Raw genomic sequence first — 7,479 nt, 5'->3', positions numbered from 1 at the left:
ATGCCAACTAGATAAAATTTATTTTACTACAAATGACATGTCATACGTGATCACAACAATATTGTATTTAAATTTTAATTATTTGAACCGGTTTAATGGCTGTGCGAGTTAAAGCGCGATCAACTTTACTCGTTTGACTACTGACTGGGAGGTTGCGGGTTCGAATATAGGCTGGGGCAATCTGATCAATTATAGTTATAATTAATGGGACGGTAAATTGATCACGCTTTCGTCGCTTGGACAAGTAACCGACTCCCACAAGATCATAAAGTTAGTTGTATATATTGATGCAGTTTTAGATAAAATAAAGATTAAAAATAAGGATGTGGGTGGTCTCTGTTATTAATGGATATCTGAAAAATAGTGGTTAAATCCGATTATTTATTATTATAATTTTAATTAATTGAATTGTATGAAAAATCTCTATAACTTATTAAAATAATGAAAAAAAATTTTTTAAGGCATTCTCATTAAAAAAATCTGATGCCACGAGTTAGTGCCCATTGAACCTTAATTTATTAAATTAACACAATTTCGATTTGACTTGAAATACTGATTAGAAAAAAATTCTGAATTTAAAAAATATGAGTTTAAATATAAGATTTTATTAAGATCATTAACCTTCAAACGACTTTCTTTTATATACGGCACATTTAAATGTTGATTAAAATTCCATGCAACAAAGTGGTCTTTAATTAATTATACGCTGTACCTAATTACACGTTAGCTTGATAACAATTTAAACTTTAATGACTCAATTTTATGCAATTTGCGAAATGTTTCCATTTGATTAACAAAAAAAACAAGTTTGGAAAATTGATTCTAGCTCATTCTAATAAAATAGTAAACAAATATGCACAAACACGCATTACACTCGCGTGAAGAAATTTAACGCTAGCTTGTGACTACATCGATCATTAGTTTTTTTAGAAATTTGTACATAAAAAATTGAGTTGGTTTTAATTTGTATGATAAATACAAATAAATCATTAGCGTTTAACATATTTTACTAATTATTTGGAACGTACGTATTTCATAATAATTATAATTTTTTAATAATTTTAGAAGGACATTATTTTTTGTAGAAATAAATAAATAGATTCTTGTAATATTTATTTCCTTAATTTTTGTATAAATAAATTTTAAATGTCAAATAATTAAAGAAAAAAGAATATTACGATGTAGGTAGTTTTTGTTACCTCTACATGCAAACTAAACTTCATCTCTTCCTGGTAAAATTACCCCAGAATGAAAATGAATAAAAAATTTTATTTTTGATCAAAAAAATTATGGAAACGAACCATCTTTTGAATGAAATTGAACATTTCAATTCTTTTTTTCTTCAAACTGAGCTGCAAGGCATTTGAGAATTTATCAGAAATAATTACTTCACGTCATGACAAGCGCTATGTAAACAACATTACATTTGCTGCTAACAACTTGCATACATAAAAATGATTGTAAGCCAAAGGGTGATATCATTCAAGACGCCATGACACTCAACACTGTTTTCGAAGAAAATTTGAAATAGTTTATGAAAATGAAACAATTTTCAAAATTTAAGACAAAAGATTATTGTGAATCATGCGGATATATCTAGTATTCATTAAGAAAGACAATAAGAGAATAGGTTTTTCTTTTCATTAACAGTTTTTACCCTACAAATCATGCATCTTCTTGTTCCTCTGGACAAGGCAAAAGTTGAAGTAAGCACATGGCTATTCGAGATTATTGTAATTCTGGAGAAAGCAGTCGCTTGTACGAGCATACTTGTCTCGTGTGGTGTCGACGGAGAATGTAACATACTTGCATAAAAAGGAATGGATTAACCTGTATTAGGTAAGTGCATGGAGGCTATATGAGTGTTTTTAATCAATTTTTGATTTTAATTAAATTCTAAATTGACTTCATAATTAATTTATAGCTTAAGGTACTCAATGACGTAAAAATGAAAATGATATCAAAAATTTTAAATTTTATTTGTCAATTAATCACTCTTTTATATGTCTTTTGTGAAAAATTCATATCGATAGAATCTATATGAATCTTTCACAAAAGATCAATAAAAGGATTATTAATTGATAAATAAAAATTAAAATTTTTGATATTTTTTTCAATATCAACCATTATAAAAAAAAAAAAAAATCAGGTGTATTACCATTCTAAGTATCATAACTATACCATTATATGTGAATCACGTGTAATATTATAGTAATAACACTTAGAATGGGTTTAAGTTTTGCGTTTATTTTTAAATGAGTTTAAATCGAATTTTCAATTTTATGCACAGTTTTATTTAAATTATTAAATAATAAGACTGAAAAAGTTCTTAATCTTGGTATGATTATAATAAAGCTTTAGACTTGAGGAATATTCATAAAAGTTTTTTTTATGTAAAGGGCAACATTATTAAAAGCACTTAATGATTAAAAACCAACATTTATTACGACTTCTTCATGCTGTATGTAAAGAATCGACTTGAAAATACAGAAGTAATTGATACACAAAATTTCAACGCCTTAATATCTTAATTATTGTAATGCAGTTAATTGCTTAAATATTTATTTCATGTATAATGTGAAAAATTTTTTTGAAAATCAATATTTATGTTTAAAATTAATTAATATGAGATTGATTAAGAAGAGTAATTTTAATCCAAAAATATAAAAATCAAGCCACATTGTCGATTGGATGAATATAGTTACTGAGATATTGACTAAAAACGTACGTATATGAGAGTGATACCTCGGAACGATCTTCAGTCGATATAGGTACGATACCTCGGAGCAATCTTCAGTCAATATAGGTACGATACCTCGGAGCAATCTTCAGTCGACATTGGTACGGCAGAATTCATTGGACAATTAAATGAGTATTTTTTCAGGTGATATCTCAAAACCTACTCACAAAATTGTTAAATTTCGACTCAGATGGAGTCTAGTCGACATAGACGGATTGATTTGTTTTAACTAGTCTACTTAATATTAAGAAACAGGTCTAATACCTACCCATATAATTTGTAGAAAGAACATGCTACATTTGAATGGGTATGCTATTTGTTTTTGCAGTGTTAGATATTTGAAGACTTTTTTCATTAAAATTATTGGGGGGGGGACATTTTGTTTTCTGTTTTAGACTCCCCCTAAATCAAATTTCTGGCTACGACTCTGCAGATATTTGTTGAAAATAAAATTTATTAAATAAATCATTTTTTTAAAAGCATCTTTTCCTCACGACCATACGACAACAAAAAACGCACAATTTTAAGAAAAAAATCCAAAGGTAAATAAATATTTGGGCAACAGAACATATGTAATAGTTGAGAAAAAAAAATTAATAATGTGAGTGACCTCGATTATATTCAATAGTTGTAATAATTACATACGTAAATTACTTCAATTATGACGCCGTCATAATATTATATGTGTTTATATTTTATTACATTGGATATGTGTGCATAAATATTACTCAAAATTATGTTTAATAAAGGTGTTTATTAATATTTTATTAATTATATGAAGGCTAAATCTGATAGTTTAATCGTTAAATCTTTTTAGTACCAGTAGTGTATTATTATAAAGGGTTTCCCACTAAGAATGATAGAACATAAACTCGAATTAAACAAGCTTTGAATAAGATCAAGGTCTTCGCCAGGGGGGCTGCTGCCTCTCTCTAGAGATTTCCAAAAAATGATTCAAAGTCTCCTGATTTGATTTAATAATGTAATATTCTACTGAATTCAATTTTTCATTTTCATCGATCAAATTTCGGGTAAGTTAATGATAAAATAGGTCTAATATTAAAACACTACTATTTTTGCGTTTTTTCTCTAAATTATATTTGAACTTGTATAATTTTTCAAAATATTAATTAAAGATTTGTTAGTCTCAAGAACATATATACATATTAAGGACGTAAAACTTGAGTATAGAGGGTAGCAGGAAAAAAGGCGCCTATCTGGGCGAGTCTGTCGTTGCGTACTTTGAACTGCGCATCAGTATGCCTTTTGTTTTCAATTTTTGTCTTTTGTTTTCAATCAAATGAACAATTTCAATTGTTTTCAATCACTTAGACAGCCTGATACGTAGTACAGAGTACGCAACGACCGATGACTAGGCCCCGTCTATAGCTTGGCATAGGAGGTTTCATGTCCTTAATATATGTTTCTTAATATTTGATTCTCTGATTATATGAAATAAAACACCTTTCACCCTTCAAATATATCAAAATTCTACTGTAAAAATTATTTCGCGACCTAAAAGCAATAATTGAAGTTTTAGAAAGTTTTGCAGAATAAAAACAGTCGGTTGGTCCGTGACTGTAATCGGAATACGCGGCTATTGAGGGTCGTTTTGCTTAAGATAATGAAGAAATATATGTCAAATGAAGTCACATACGCAAAAAAGCGCAAAAATTCTGTTTTGCCCTTTTTAGAAATTTTAGCAAAATGTCCATTTAAAATTTTTTTTCTTAAAATTCATTTTCTGTATCTTTCAAGCTGCCCTCCTATGGCCTATTGACTGGCGACGCCCCTGAATAAAATATCTTAATATTTATATTTCATTTGAAAGAGTTTATGGCAGTTGGTGGAATATGTGCCATCCGGCAAATGGTAATCGCAGTACCGTATTTATAATTGTAGCATATCATTAATATGACTCGGTTTTTCATCGTTTGATAAGTAATATTAAATCAACTGATTCAGTAAATAATCTAACAACATGCGAACGTCATCGATACGTGAGGTTTGATTGAGTGTTCTTAAAATTAAACACATTTAATACTATCGAACGCGCCTATCTGAGCGTAAAGTTTATACACAAATCGCCATAAAATATTCTTTCAAATAAGAACACTTTTTATGATAATTTATACGCATTTGTTTAAGATTAAAATTTTATCATTCATAATGGAAAACCCTTGATTACATACCCTAATATTGTAATTTACATCTGTACACAAATTATTATTATTGTAATTTTATCTTAATTATTCATTAGCTAAATCTATTGGACCTTAAACTTATTTAGGCCAACAATCCCCAAAAAAAAAATGTATGACACATTCTCTGTATATACAGCAAAGTGAATTTTTGATTAATCAATTAGCTACGTTAAAAAAGAAATTTCCATTCTTTAAAGATTATACAGATGATTAAAAAATCCTTTTACATTCAACGCTTCAATAGAAAAACGTTCAAGGTATTCGAATTATCTATTATAATTTAAGAAATCGGCAGAATGACATCCTGGTAACTTTTTATTTAATAATATGAAAATCACTAATCGAGATAAGAAAATCATAACGACTTAGGGCACTATAGCTCCCCTACTCTGAACCTGAAATGATAATATACTTGCCCTTTTCATCAGTAGAGGAGTCCCTTCTCATCACAGAAAAATTCCTAGCTGACACTTATATTTAATAACAATGTAGCAACAAGACAAAATAGAAACATAATTTGCCTCGGGCGAAAATCAACTGGGTCAGGGTATCAACTAATTTACAAAATGTTGATTTCAAAATGTTTAATGGATGCTCTCTGTAAATGCAGTGCTAACTGTACCCATATTTCTCCGAATATAAAACGATAATTTTGTCGCCATTTACTTTTTTTCTATTTCCGACGTTTCCAGTGAAGCAATTTTTAGGAGGCACAAAAAGTAAACTGATTTTTTGATCATCTGTCTATAAATAAGTACAAAACTTAATTGTTTATTTGCGGTCTTCCCATTCCCAAAACCACAATCCAAACATAGTTTTTTCCTAAGTAAGATAAAATTTTTAACTTAGGTAAATAACTTTCGTCAGACATTTTGATAATAATCAAGATTCCAATCCAACTGACATGGTATTCTTAAAAAAATATCTATTTTAAATTTGATAAATAGAAAATTAAATTTTCTTAAATACCAACAGCAAAACTTAAAATTGGCTACAACTATTTGAAAACCTTCCAAATACGTCCCCATAGGGAAAATGAATCCGAAAAATTAAATAAAAATTTTCAACATATCTTTACGTTTCATAGTCAGGACAAAGTATTAATAACAATTGAATAAAAATTCAATTTGAACAAAATATTTTTGCACGGGTCAGGTATTGATCTTAGGAGTTCTTGCATCCAAAACATGTGCTTAGTCACTAAGCTACATACATATCTTTGTTATAAAAAAATAATGAATATCAATATTTATTTGTTATCTAGGAAGTTTATGATGTTAACCATAAGGGCCGCATTCATATGAACAGTTTGTTTATGCATCGAATTATTATACTGTATTTTCTTCTGAATTCATTCACTTTAAAGATACCATTATACAATAAGTTACCTAATTTGACATAGCATAAGTCATCTAAAAGATAACCCTTATTTCTTTACCAAGAATATTATTGTAGTAGTATTGTATAATCGCATAAAATTATTAGCATTTTTATCTTCTACTGGATTCCATTGTTTTGAGGCTAAATTTAACTAAAAACTTTTACCTATTGTTATTAGTAACCTATAAGCTCGGATTTACAGAAATTACTCAACAATATGAAGCACACTTTTTTTAAAATACATAAATAGGTCGTAGGTCTCACGCGCTGTATACCGTGTCTATTTGAAGACATCACAAACTTTTAACATGTTAAAAATTTCCACTAAATTTTATCAACTCGCGTCGATCGAATTATAGAAGATTGAAATTATGAGATCAAAATTTTATTTTATTCATTAGAAGTAAGTAAATATGTATTGTACCACGTAAACATTACTTTAAAAACCTTAACAATGAAATACTTCATAAAAAATTATGTCTAGTTTTTTCGAATTCTTTTGAACTTTTTATAGAATGCTTTTTTTTTTATGAAAATAAAACAAAATACCATAGTGAATTACACTCTTTTTTGTTGTAAATCGTCTTATAGTAAGTTTATTTGGACCAAGTTTTTACATTTACTTTTAACTAATTGAATTATTAAAAAAGCAGTTTCATTCAAACAAATGTATGTAAAATTATTAATTATTTTTAGTTTATCATAAGTTAAAATGCAAAAATAGAAATGTGTGGGTACTCATTTAGTGAAAATGATAAAAATTAAAACAACGTTTACAATTTTTTACTTCTAAATTCAGTCTCCAGTAAATTTTATTTTAGCTTCATAGATTCAAAACCCTGTGCTTTAAAAATTTGTGGCACTTTCAAGTCTTACATATCTTGATATAATTTTCAAAGAGTAGGCTAAAATGAAAGCAGGTAAGTAAAGCTATTCCATATTTACGAAATATTTTTTGCTCAATAGGGTATTGTATATACTTTATTAGGTTTTAATACTAAGAAAGACTCTCTCTAGCAATAGAAAAAATAGCTATAGTTTGCAACGTCCATAGATACATAATATTTAACGGAAATGTTTGTTTACAATCTTGTAAACCATACGCACATACCATACATATATAAAAGAGTACAGCACATTAAAATGTATAATAAA

Source organism: Chrysoperla carnea, chromosome 3 (assembly GCF_905475395.1).
Source record: "Chrysoperla carnea chromosome 3, inChrCarn1.1, whole genome shotgun sequence".
Taxonomy (NCBI): domain Eukaryota; kingdom Metazoa; phylum Arthropoda; class Insecta; order Neuroptera; family Chrysopidae; genus Chrysoperla; species Chrysoperla carnea.
The sequence above is the reverse complement of the archived record's forward strand: the minus strand, read 5'-3'. Positions refer to the sequence as shown.